At 49.8% G+C, this 13051-nt stretch overlaps 1 protein-coding gene across 1 annotated transcript in view; it reads right to left on the bottom strand.

The window, feature by feature from the left end:
- Positions 1 to 13051, bottom strand: part of LOC147709796 (uncharacterized) — a 66063-nt gene that overhangs the window by 33021 nt on the left and 19991 nt on the right. The window contains exon 2 of the mRNA XM_086928263.1: positions 10555 to 10658. The gene's annotated coding sequence lies outside the window, so the exon portion shown is untranslated. The remainder of the gene's footprint in view (positions 1 to 10554; positions 10659 to 13051) is intronic.

Below are 13051 nucleotides of genomic sequence, written 5' to 3'. Positions count from 1 at the left end.
GATGTGCATCTTCCTTTGCTGTAGTGTCCATAGTCCCTGCACTGTGTAGTGGAGTACATGCGCTCCCCATCCCTGGAGAGAAGCGTCCGTTGTCAGGATAATCTGTGGTACAGGCTCGTGGAACGGTCGGCCCTTGCAAAGGTTTTGTGGATTCCACCAATGCAGAGAGTTGTACGCCCGACCGCTCACCAACACTAGGTCTGTTAGCTGCCCGCGAGCCTGAGTCCACTGACGTGCTAGGCACTCCTGGAGCGGACGCATATGTAACCTCGCGTGCGGGACAATGGAGATGCAGGAGGCCATCATGCCTATCAACTGCATGAACACCTTCGCTGGAAGCGAGTGCTGAGGTCTGAATCGTTGGATCAGCGTCTGAATACTGGCGACTCTCACTGAATTTGGCTGCGCAGTGGCTGCCAGAGTGTTTATTGTCGCGCCCAGATACTGCCGTATGTGGGCGGGCTGGAGATGGGATTTTGGGTAATTCAGAGAGAATCCCAGATCGTGCAGGAGATGAATGGTGCGGGACACGTGGTCGGCGCACTGTTGTTCCGACTTTGCCTGAATGAGCCAGTCGTCCAGGTAGGGGTAGACGTGGATGTTTTGACGTCTCAGATGCGCCGCCACAGTCGCCAGGCACTTCGTAAAGACCCTGGGCGCTGTGGTGACCCCGAAAGGCAGAACCCTGAACTGGTAGTGCTGGTCTTGAATCATGAACCTGAGGTACTTCCTGTGTGAAGGATGCAGGGGAATGTGAAAGTATGCATCCTTGAGATCCAGAGTAGCCAGGAAGTCCCCCTGCTGAAGCAGAGGGAGAACTTGCTGCAGCGTGAGCATATGGAAATGTTCTGACAGGATGTACCAGTTGAGGGGCCTGAGGTCCAGGATAGGCCTGAGGGATCCGTCCTTTTTGGGGATTAGAAAGTACAGAGAGTAAACCCCTGTTCCCCTTTCCTTCAGTGGAACGAGCTCTATTGCCCCTTTTTGCAGCATGACTTGTACCTCCTGCTGCAACAAGTGCAAGTGCTCGCTGGACATAGGACGGGTTCTTGGAGGTATGTTTGGTGGAGTGGAAGTGAGTTCCAGACAGTAACCGTATTGGATAAGAGATTTGACCCACCTGTCCGTGGTGATGGATTTCCACGCGGGCAGGAACTGCTGGAGTCTCCCCCCGACTGGTGTTGTGTGGTCGGGGGGCAGTGACAAGGCGTCACTGTTTGTTGGCGGTGGAGGACCTGGAGCTGTTATTTCCACGTCCTCTGCCCTTGACGTTGTTGCCCCTGTAACCACCTCTACCCTTGTTGGTGTACGAGGTCTGGGTGTTGCTTTTATAGTATGGCGTGGATTGTGATGCCTGACCCCTTGAGGTGCCTCTGTTATTGGAGCGGCGAAAGGAACCACCCCGAAACTGCTGGGACTGCAGGGCCCCCATAGACTTACCAGTGTCAGTGTCTTTTTTCATTTTTTCAAGGGTTGCATCCACTTCAGGCCCAAGCAGGTGGTCTGGATTAACTGTTTGGTTTAAGATGGTTGTCTGTATGTCTGGTTTAAAGCCTGATATCCTAAGCCAAGCATGCCTACGCAGTAGCACGCTAGTGTTTATAGCTCTGGAGGCGGTATCAGCCACGTCCAGTGCGCACTTAATGGAAGCGTTGGTGATTAGCTTCCCCTCCTGAATTACCATCTTTGTACTGGTCAGGTAAGTGCTGTAGAAGTGTTTCTAGGGTGTCATAATGTGCCCTATCGTAGCGTGCGAGTAGGGCTTGCGTGTTTGAAATGCGCCAAATATTAGCTGCCTGCGCAGCAATACGTTTTCCCGAGGCCTCAAAGATCTTCGATTCTTTGTCTGGGGGAGGAGCATCACCCGTGGCCTGTGAGTTTGCCCGCTTGCGTGCGTTGGATACAACCAAAGAGTCCAGTGGCAAGTGTCCCTTGATGTACGTTGGATCAGTGGGAGCTGCCTTGTATTTCTTGTCAATACGAGGATTGATGACTCTCGCCCGGGTGGGCTCCCTGAAAACCTCTGGCGCGTGCTTTAGCACTCCTTTGAGCATTGGCAATGTCTTGACAGTCTTTTCAGCCACCGAGAAAGTGTCAAACAGAAAATCGACATCCACTGGGTCCGCATGGAGGTCGACATCGTGGTTGGCCGCAGCTCTCTCAATTAGAGCGTTGAAGGCCGCAGAGTCCTCTGTTGGGGAAGTTTTTGCAGCAAACAGCTGCGGCTCCTGTCCCGACTGGTGGTCCTCAGGGTCGCCTCCAGCAGACCATGGCTCAAAAACCTCCTCAGGATCCGAGTACGCTGGATAATTGTACTCCTCCTCCTCGTCTCCGTCACCCTCCCCAGCGTTTGAATGAGTGGGTGAGAGTTCGAGGCCTTGTGGAGATGCAGGCTCCATAGGGGCAGAAGTACCCGCAGAGTCCAACTTCCTTTTGAGCGGAATACGAAAATGTTCCAGCACTGGCTCCGGTGTGATCTTCCTTTTAAGGAGAGAGAGTTTGCCTGTGTTGGCGTCGATGACAACCTCTCGACGCTCTTCGTCAGCGAGTGGCTGGAGCCGAGGCTTCAGCACTCCCAAAGATGCTTTAGGCGTGGACACCAGCTTCAAGGGCACCCCAGCCCCATGTTTCGGAGCGAAAGCCTTTGGCGTCGTCTTTGGCGGCAGCGTGAAGTGGATCGGCGCCTGCGCCTTCGCCGGTTTATGTGGAGGCTTCGGCGCCACATCCTTCGGTTTGGGAGCCACAGCATCCTTCCGAATGCGTTGAAGGGACTCCGTGACCTTCTTCGTGAAGGACGGCGAGGGTTGGACTGTCTCGAGCGATTCCTCCGAGTCCTGATCCGGGTCGGTGATTAAAGGCACGGTCTTCGGAGCCGACACATCACCGCCCTTGGCTTTGTCGACCGGGATCGGCGCAGCCAGAGCTCCGGGGTCGTCCTGACGCTTCTTTGAAGCTTTTTTAGGGTCATCGACCTTCTTGGCGTCGACGCGGCCCTTCAGCGCGCCGACCATCTTCGGTGCCGACGCAGCCGCGTAAGGCGTCTTCGGCTTCGACACCGGTGTCTTCGGGTCGGCCATTTTGGCGTGGCTCTTGATCTCGGCGGCCATTTTGGACTTCTTCGGCGCCGAGGCCTCCGGAGCCTTTGGTCCCACTAGTGCGCCTTTCACTTTCGGTTTAGATACGGATGGTGCGGATCCTGATGGCTTCACTTTCGGTTTCTGTACCGGGAGTGGCGCATCTGTAATGTCCGTGGCCGGGCCCGGAGGCGGGGCCGTGGGACGAGTATTGAGGTCTTGGGTAAGGCCCGAAGGCGATCCCTCGACCTGGGCCTTATGCTGGGGTTCGGCCCCAGAGTCAATAGGAGGATGCTCCTCTTCCGAGCTATCCTCCACGGTGGCAATGGCCCCGTCGTCGTCCCCTACCTCCTCGACGACTTCCTCGAACTCTTCATCACCCGCGTCGTAGTTTTCATCGTCCGACGCTGGCTCCGAATCCGAAACTTGTAGGACGGTGTCGCCTTCAACGTCTTCTTCAAAGATGTTGGCTGGAGGGGGTGCCGATAACTGGGCCTGCAGTCTCGCGGCCCGATGTAGCTTGAGAGTCTTCTTCGACCGGAACTTGGAGCAGGCCATACACCTGGCCTCGTCGTGGTCCGGCGACAAGCATCTGTTGCACACTGGGTGCACGTCGAGGTGCGAATACTTAGAGGCACACACTGGGCACCTCTTAAACGGAGTACGTTCCATGTTGAAGTAGTCTGGAGCGTCGTGTAGGCCCGTCCGCGCCGACAGCACGCGGAAGGGCAGCAAGTGTTCGGAGCCGATAAATAAGAAAACCCGAACGATGGACAATACCGTCGCGAGTCCTAAAGACCTTTTGGTCTCAAGTTAGGAAAGTTAAACAACTATCGATTCCGACAGAGGGAACCGAAACACATCCGAACCCAATGGCGGAAAAAAACAATCTGGGGATGGAGGCGATGCCCATGCGCACTGTAGTCCAGGGGATGAGCCACCTATCTCGTGATACTTCGAAGACTCTTCCAGGACAACAATGTGCAATCATCCGGACCCAACACTAGGCGGCGATCTATGCACAGATATGAATTCAGCAGCCCACATGCCTCGAACATAAAAACACCGTACGAAACCGATACCCTTTGCCACTTATAACGGTATTGTTAGACCAAGTGAGGGACGCCCAGATATACACCCGCTTGGATTTGCGAGGGGCGTATCATCTGGTGCGTGTAAGGGAAGGTGACGAACGGAAAACTGCCTTCAAGACTCGTTACGGGTTATATGAATATACTGTTATGCCGTTCGGGTTGTGTAACGCCCCGGCGGCATTTCAGTATTTCCTTAACGATGTCTTGAAGGAGTTTGTGGATCAATGTGTGGTCGTTTACATCGACGATATTCTCATCTACTCAGAGAGGATAGAAAACCACCAACGCCATGTTTCTCAAGTTCTACAGAGATTGCGGGGGAAAACAAACTCTTTTGCAAACTCAGTAAGTGCGAGTTTGGGGTGTCAGAGGTGGAATTTCTGGGGGTGATCCTAAGTCCTACTGGGTTACAAATGTCTGAAAGAAAAGTGAAGGCTGTCCAGGAGTGGCCAGTGCCGTGCAACGTGAAAGAAGTGCAGAGTTTCTTGGGCTTTGCGAACTATTATCGCAAGTTCATAGCACAGTTTTCCTTGGTGGCATCTCCTCTGTCGAAGTTGCTCAGAAAAGGGGTCTCGTTTTATTGGTCCTTAGAAGCAGACAAAGCTTTCACAACCTTGAAGGATGCCTTCACCTCCGCCCCCATTTTGGCTCATCCCAAACCTGAATATCCGTTTGTAGTGGAAGTGGATGCTTCTGACACAGCAATAAGGGCCATATTGTCACAGCGGAATCAGACCACGGGACAACTGTACCCCGTAGCATACCTGTCCAAAAAACTGGGTCCAGCAGAGACAAACTATACTATAGCGGAAAAAGAGCTGTTGGCAATAAAGAAAGCATTTCAGGAGTGGCGTCAGCACCTGTGGGGTGCAGCATTCCCTGTCACTGTGTTCTCGGATCACAGAAACCTTCAGTACATGAAGACCGCAAGGAACCTAACACAAAGACAGATGAGGTGGATGTTGTTTTTTTCCGAATACGACTTCATCATCACTTACAGGCCTGGGGCAGAAAATAAAAAGGCTGATACCTTGTCCAGACAGTCACAACCTGGTGAAGTTTCAGGTACCAAGCCCTTAGAGGCGATAGTGGATCCAGGGAAGGTGGTTTGTGTAGTACAGGCAAACACCTTTTTGGATTTGATACGTAACTCCAGATCTCATGATGCATGGGTGTCTTGGGCTGCGTTGGGGAAGGATCGCACCCTTCAACAGGGACTGCCTTTTCAGGAAGCCAAGCTATTCATCCCTAGTGTAGCCTTAAGGAAAAAGGCCTTTTCATGGTGTCACGATTCCGTACTGGCAGGTCACTCAGGAGTGACCAAAACAGTGCCGTTATTGCAACGACACTTTTGGTAGGACACCCTCAAAGGAGATGTAATCGAGTGGGTAGGAAGGTGTGAGGAGTGTGCTCGAGCTAAGAACGAGACAGGAAGAAAGAAAGGGCTACTGATGCCACTACCCACACCAAACAGACCCTGGCAAACCATCAGTGTTGACTTTGTTACGGGTTTACCCCCTGATCAAGGCAAGACGGCAATCCTGGTGACAGTTGACAGTCTCACCAAAATGGGTCATTTCATTCCTTGCGTAAATCTCCCCACAGCCAGTCAAACAGCTCAGTTGTTGTTAAGCAATGTGGTCCGTTTGCACGGGGTACCAGAAGTAATCATCTCAGATAGAGACCCACAATTCATTGCCCGTTTCTGGAAGGCCTGGTGCAAGGCAATGCAGATACAGTCCTCCTTCTCCACTAGCTTCCATCCACAGACGGATGGACAGACGGAGAGATTGAACCAAACGCTGAAGAAATATCTCAGATATTATGCCGCGGAAGCACAAGACGATTCAGAAAAGGGGGGGGCGGTGATGAACTGAGTGTCTGAATTAAGCAGACCACTCTTACCCAGTCCAAAGATCAGGGCTTGATCCATCACCGTTATTTATCTCACTGCACCATCCCAGCTCAGAACCTGGCTATATGCAAAATCAGTCTGTCCCTGGCCCAGTGCATCATGGGAACAGGGCAGACTAAACTACCAAGCCAATTCGTCACCAGAAAGGAGACAAGCTACCGGGGACCGGTTTCTGGCATTTCAGCCGTCTTCAGCCCGGCTTGCTTGAATCCTGATGGTGCAGTGAGAAAGGGACTCATGTCTGAGTATACCCTGCCACACCTATAGTAGCCAAAAACGATTCGGAAGCACAAGAGTCATGGGTCTCCCTGTTGTGGATGGCAGAAGTGGCATACAACATCGCCTGGCACAGTTCATTGGGGATTTCGCCTTTCTGCGCCACGTATGGGTTTGACGCACGGATTCTCCCCATTAGCATCCCTGAAGGGGTGGCTGATCAACCTACGGTGATGGCGCAGATGCGCAAAGTACATGCGGTGCAGAGTAAGATCAAAGCACATCTGTTGAAAGCAAAAGCGGAGTACAAAAGAGGAGAGGACAAACATCGGAGGGCAGGCCCAACTTATGCGGTAGGGGACAAGGTCTGGCTTTCCACCAAGAACATCCGTTTCAAACTGCGCAGCATTTTTCACCCTAGATACATTGATCCTTATGTAGTCACAAAACAAGTGAACCCGGTGGCATACAAGTTGAAACTTCCTAGGACTCTAAGAATCCATCCGGTGTTCCACTGTAATTTGCTGAAACCTGCTTACGGTGCCAGGAGACGTGCGCCTCCTCCTGTGTGGTGTGATGATGGGTTTGAGTATGTGGTGAGGAGCATTAAAAACTCAAAGTATTGGAGGGGTGTGTTGTGGTATCTAGTTTCCTGTAAAGGATACTCGGCTGAGGATGATTCCTGGGAGCCTGTGCAGAACATCCATGCTCCTGTGGCGGTACGTGCTTATCACCGTCGATACCCTCGACGGCCTGGCCCTAAAAGGCGCTAGGGGGGAGGACATACTGTCAGGATCCTACAGGTCGGGCCTGCAATACAGTGCTCTCGTGGCGCGAGCGAGAGAAGAGAGAACTCTGTAGTCAGAAACAGAGTTCCGAACTACATTACCCAGAACTCCTGGCATAGTAGAGAGTATTTGTTTGCCGCACGCACGCTTCCTGTTGCGTGTAATTCAAGGTGTTTCCGCTTCCAGGAGACGCCGGTCAGCGACGCCGTTCCAAGACGCTGTCCTGAGACGGATCCTGCAGGTAGCAGGCTGGCGTTTTCCACAGCAGCATCAGACTTTGCTCAAAGACCTTCCATTGAGGTAGGAGCGGGATTAGCTTTAGTCCTTGGGGGTCCAGACCTTGCGAGTGCCACTTGCAGCATTCTGCTCGCCTCAAATCAGAGAATGCGGAGCGCGGTGGTAGGAAGCCACGCGTTGCCGTTTGTCTCCAACACGTAGTGCTTTTAACTACGAGGAGTTTATTTCTTGTTCTTCAGGGTGCAGGGTTCGCGGAGCGCAGTGGTGAGGATAACCATGCGCTTCCGTGCACCCGTCTTAAGGAGCCTGTTTGTTTTCCTTTCAACGGATCGTTTTCACTTTCCATTGACTTGCTCCTGTTGCAGTAGTACCATTAACTCTAGGATTGTTGCACTACAAACATTATTTGTATTGAAGCCAACCTTATGCCCAGTAGAGCGGAGTGCTGTGGTTCTTGCTACCCACGCACTGCCGATTCTACAAATAAGGAGGAGAGGAATTCCTGCCTTGGCCTCGGATCATTGTGTAGATTCTCTTATGAAATACCGTACTATCAGATTCCAAGTTACCACTCTCTGGCATTCGTTTTATGGTATGTTAGGTATAAGGGGGTTGAGTCATACTATAATGGTGTCTCATAGGTGTATCTGCTCTTTGACCTACGTTTGTGTGTCCTTGTAGGTACATAGGGTGCCAAGAGAGGTTGCGGTGTTGTTGATGATGATCTGCAAGATCTCATGGCCCACCACTTCAGCAACTCCCGCAAGCACCCGTGCAGGGCAGGGGTCCTTGGGGGATCCTGACCTCAAGGATTTCACCACCGCTAAAGTATCCTCAATCGAAGGTTGGTGCGAACTCCTTGAACTCAGGGAAGACAGACCCTAGTGCTGGAGAGGTGTCAGAGATGTAACTATTAGAACTGATGGACTAGCCTGAATCCCCGCTATTTTCTGCTCAAAAAACGAGGAAAGGTTCTCACACTAGGCAGCTGAAGGGGGCAATGATAGTTGCTCAGCACAGGGGGAGAGGAAGCTGTTAACAATAGAAAAAATCTCCCGACTGTTATTGTTGGCCTTTTTAATCCTATCAGCAAAATATTCACATTTCGCTGATTTAATACAGGCATAATAGTTCCTCCGTGCTTCGCGAAAGGCCTCCTTGGCCGTAGGGTAATATGCACGGCGCCATGTCCGTTACAACTTTTTGCAAGTAAGTTTAAGATCGTGCAGGGCAGGAGAGAACCAGGGTTTAGACGGGGTTACACGGGATCGGTGACTGTTGTTACCCTTAGAAGAAGAGGCCACCCCTGCTGAAACCCACGAGTTAAAGATCTGCACTGCATTGGCCAACTCGTTCCCCAGCACGGGCCGATTGTCCCTCAGGAAGGCAGACAGGGCGTGCACATTAATCTTCTGAGTGCAACAAGGCTTTAAAGCCATGGAAATCGTTTTATCGGCAGACCATACAAATCTGATCAGACGATGATCAGACCACGTGAGGTCTTGAGGTAATTCAACCCCGAGAGGGACGTTAGAACAGATCACGTCTAATGTATGGCCCCCAGAGTGCGTAGGCAAAGTAACCCATAGTAGAAGATGGGCCAAACTTAAGGACTCCAACAATAATTTACAATCAGGGAGCTTGGCTGCTTCAGTGTGAATTTTAAAATCACCCAAGAGGAGAAATTTCGGAAACCTCAGAGCACAAGGCACCATAACCTCCGATAGGACCTTAAGAAAAGGACCGGGGGGTCCGGCGGCCGATAAATTAATGTGCCACCTAAAGTATAGTGGGGTGAAAGAACAAGGGAAAAATTCAGAACTTCCCCGTCTCCTATCTCGTCTGGGGAGTCTACATGAAGAACCCAAGATTCCTTCAGAACAATTGCCAATCCCCCCCGTCTTTCCTGTGCTTGATCTTTCCTGCAGATCTTAAAACCTCTAGGGATAGCCAGTTTAGCATCCGGCGCACTGGTGCCATTAAGCCATGTTTCCGTCGCAAACAGAATGTCCAACAAGCCATCAGACAATAATTCAAAAATATCGGCAGCATGCTTGCTCATAGATCGAGCATGGACAAGAGCCGCAGAGACGGAATGCAACATACTCGAGTAGCAAAATGGCGCTGTCAGTGTTGAAACATAACTAAAACCGCACAGAGAGCAAGGGCTGAATAAATCAAAAGAACCACATCGTTGAGCAGGACCCGAACAGCTCAGAGAGTTACGGGATAGCAGCTACTCCCGTGTGTAAGAAATCACTGCAGTGGGCGGGGCATAAGGTACTCGGTCAGCAAGGTCTACGCCCAGCGCGCCCGAGGCGCAGACGAGCTGACCTTTGGCTTACCTTCGGCTTACCTTCGGCCCACCCGCTGCGCGTTCGAAAGGGCATGTTAAATTTATACAAGGACCTCCCTCCCCCAGCTAGACCGCAGCCACAGGTTCAGCCGGGGTCCGGGACTAGCAGTAAGATGGCCGCCCGCCCTCCACTCAAACGGCACACCAGCCGCTGTGGAACAGGGCAGGGAAGGCTCACCTCACCCTCAGAAGGTGACCAGGTAGGCCGAGCAGCCCCCCAAATATGTTTAAAAGTTTTTAAAATGTCAGACAGAGAAAATACACAGGCTCGAGAGCGCAAGCCTCCAAGTGTGCAAAAAAATTAAAAACGATTTTTTTTTAAAACAATTAGCTCAACAGTTCGAAATCAATTATGAAATTATGGCCACAAAGCGAAGCGGGTCTGTATGGGAGCTGCCACCAACCCACACTAGCCGCAAAAGCCTCTGCCGACAGCTGAATTTATACAAGGACCTCCCTCCCCCAGCTAGACTGCTGCCACAGGTTCAGCCAGGGCCCGGGACTAGCAATAAGATGGCCGCCCGCCCTCCACTCAAAAGGCACACCAGCCGCGGTGGAACAGGGCAGGGAAGGCTCACCTCACCCTCAGAAGGTGACTAGGTAGGTCGAGCAGCCCCCCAAATATGTTTAAAAGTTTTTTAAATGTCAGACAGAGAAAATACACAGGCGCGAGAGCACGAGCCTCCAAATGTGCAAAAGAATTAAAAACGATTATTTTTTTAAAACAATTAGCACAGTTCGAAATTAATTAAGAAATTATGGCCACAAGCGAAGCGGGTCTGTATGGGAGCTGCCACCAACCCACACTAGCCGCCTTTTAGTTCTTCGGTCTGACCCGAACTTCGGCTCATTCAAAAAAGCTCTGAAAACTCACCTGTTTAAAATGGCCTTTTAGGTCCCTTCTACTGTCCTGCTTTCCTCTTCGGTTTCCCTTCTTGGTCACTCCGCTCCAGGATACTCCGGTAGTAGTTGAGCACGCTATAAAATAGCATATAACATAACATAACATGAACAGCATGCAAGATTATTGACCAGCAAATTAGAGGCAAAAAAAAACTATCCTTTGAGCCTTATAAAGAAGGTCTTAAAAAAAGCAGGTAACAATGTCAGACACTCTTTTACAAACTTTTTGAGAAACCAAAAAATGAACGCCTCATTTTTTTCTCCATCTACGACAAACAAACAAACAAAAAATTTATTTTTAAAAGAGCACTGGAGAATCCGCACGTAGGGTCCCCTTAATTGGCAGAAACCAATGTTTCCTTTTAACATGGTGGATCATTAAGGGATTCACTTATGCACACAAAACTACAACCATAACCAACCAAAAAAAACACCACAAGGTATATGTGGAATCTTCCCCCAGTTTGGGGACATTACCTGTGTGGCCTTTTTAACATCTGCCCACTCATTTAGCAGGCAAAAGGCTTTGATCTAACATTAAAAACACCCTGGAGACTGAAGCAATGTATCAATTTTGACTCAACAAATGTAGACTACATGCTGCTCTGGCCTTGTGGATTGAGGTATGTCGGCATGACAACAAGGAAGATTCATACCTGAATCAAGGAGCACAAAAGCACCTTCAGGTATAAAATATAAAAACAGTCATGAAACTAATGCATTGCTATGTTGAAATGAGACACTCCGAAAATGACTTCACATGGACTGTGATTGACAAATTATCATCCCTTACATTCTGATGTATAGTAAACTAATTGAGTGGATGCTGACACATTAAGGGATGGATCTCAAAATTACACAGCAGTATCAACAAAACATTACATTACAGGTGCGACCACCCTAACAATAAATCTCAATTCCCCACAAGTCACCCCAAAAAAATTGAATTAGCCCCACAGGGATGTGGGCTCAAATATGTATTATCGCTGGGGGCCCTGTTTGAACAATGAGTCCAAAGGAACCAAATTCTAAGTCACAATACCGATCTAGTAATGCACCCAGAACATATGATGAAACATCTCCAAATATCAACTAATTGTGAGATTCAATAAGTGGACTACAAGAAGCATGCCCGGGAATACTACAACTGCCATGAGCCAAGTGTGCAATGTATGCAATGGCTACACTGTTCTGTGTCATCACGTTATGACGAGATTTCACATGCTGCATTGTCCCCATTTTAAAAAACCTGAACGCGTAACATGAACTGTATTGCTGTGGGTACGTAAGGGAACATTCAGGTTTGAAGGAAGGCACGACCACCTTGATGAAGTACGTGAAGACATGGTGGGGAAGGGCTGGCTCACTTACACCACTTTAAAGCAACGGTCTCTCAATTTACGTTGGCCCTTGATATTGTCACGAGCACATCAATATCGGCCAATTGCGAAGCTATGCAGAGTGAACTCTTCCACTTAATGTCACCATATTTTCTTGCCCCAATACCAATGCTTATAATTAGGCTGTCCGTTTTTTGGTTTAAACCTATATTAACTGATAAAACCCCTACCAAAACGGAAATAGCCCTTATTTTATTTATTTAAAGAGTTTTATATAGTGCTGGCTAGACACGGAGGTATCAGAGCGCTATACAAGAGAATAAACAATGTAACAAAGTTCACAATTACACATTAAATCCCCGTCCCCCCCAAAAAAATATGCAATACAATTAGGAGAGGAGAGAGGGGAGAGAAAAGTAGTGGAAGGGGCAGGGGAGGTGAGAAAGGGAGGATAAGGGAAGAGACAATAAGGAGAGACGAAAAGAAAGTCTGTCTTAAGACCGACTAAAGACCGACTGGGTAGCTGAGGACCCAGGAGGGAATCCACGGCCCATCTCACCTATATCGAAACCATGAGGCTCCATCGGGAAGCAGACAAAAAAGTTCTGTCTCAATACTTTGAGAGAGGGGAGAAGGAGAGACATAAATTGAGGGAGGATGCGGGAGGAGACGACAGGAAGTGCAAAAATGTGATTTAACAGTGTAACAGAAAAAGATCAACAATTACAACATTACAGCAGACAATCAGCAATACATTAGGAGAGGAGAGAAAGGAGAGAGAAAGGAAGTGGGGGTAGGGGAGGTGAGAACAAGGGAATGGACAACCGTAGAGACGAGAAGAAGACGGTCTAAAGACCGACTGGGTAGGTGACGACCAAGGAGGGAATTCACGGTCCAACTCCCCTATAGCTAAACCAGGTAGCTCCATCGGGTATCAGACAAAGTAGTTCGCTCTCAAGTGTTAAGGGGAGAGGATCGCATAAAAACAGAATGGGAGGGAGATACGGCAGAAAGACTAAGGAAAGTCTGTCCAGAGACTGGCTGGGTAGGTGATGGTCGAGGTGGAAATCCCAAAACCCAACTCCTCTATAGTTAAACATATAAACACTGAAAAAACACCTGCATAAC

This window comes from Lissotriton vulgaris, chromosome 6, assembly GCF_964263255.1.
Source record: "Lissotriton vulgaris chromosome 6, aLisVul1.2, whole genome shotgun sequence".
NCBI lineage: Eukaryota > Metazoa > Chordata > Amphibia > Caudata > Salamandridae > Lissotriton > Lissotriton vulgaris.
This window is presented reverse-complemented; position numbering and strand designations above follow the sequence as displayed.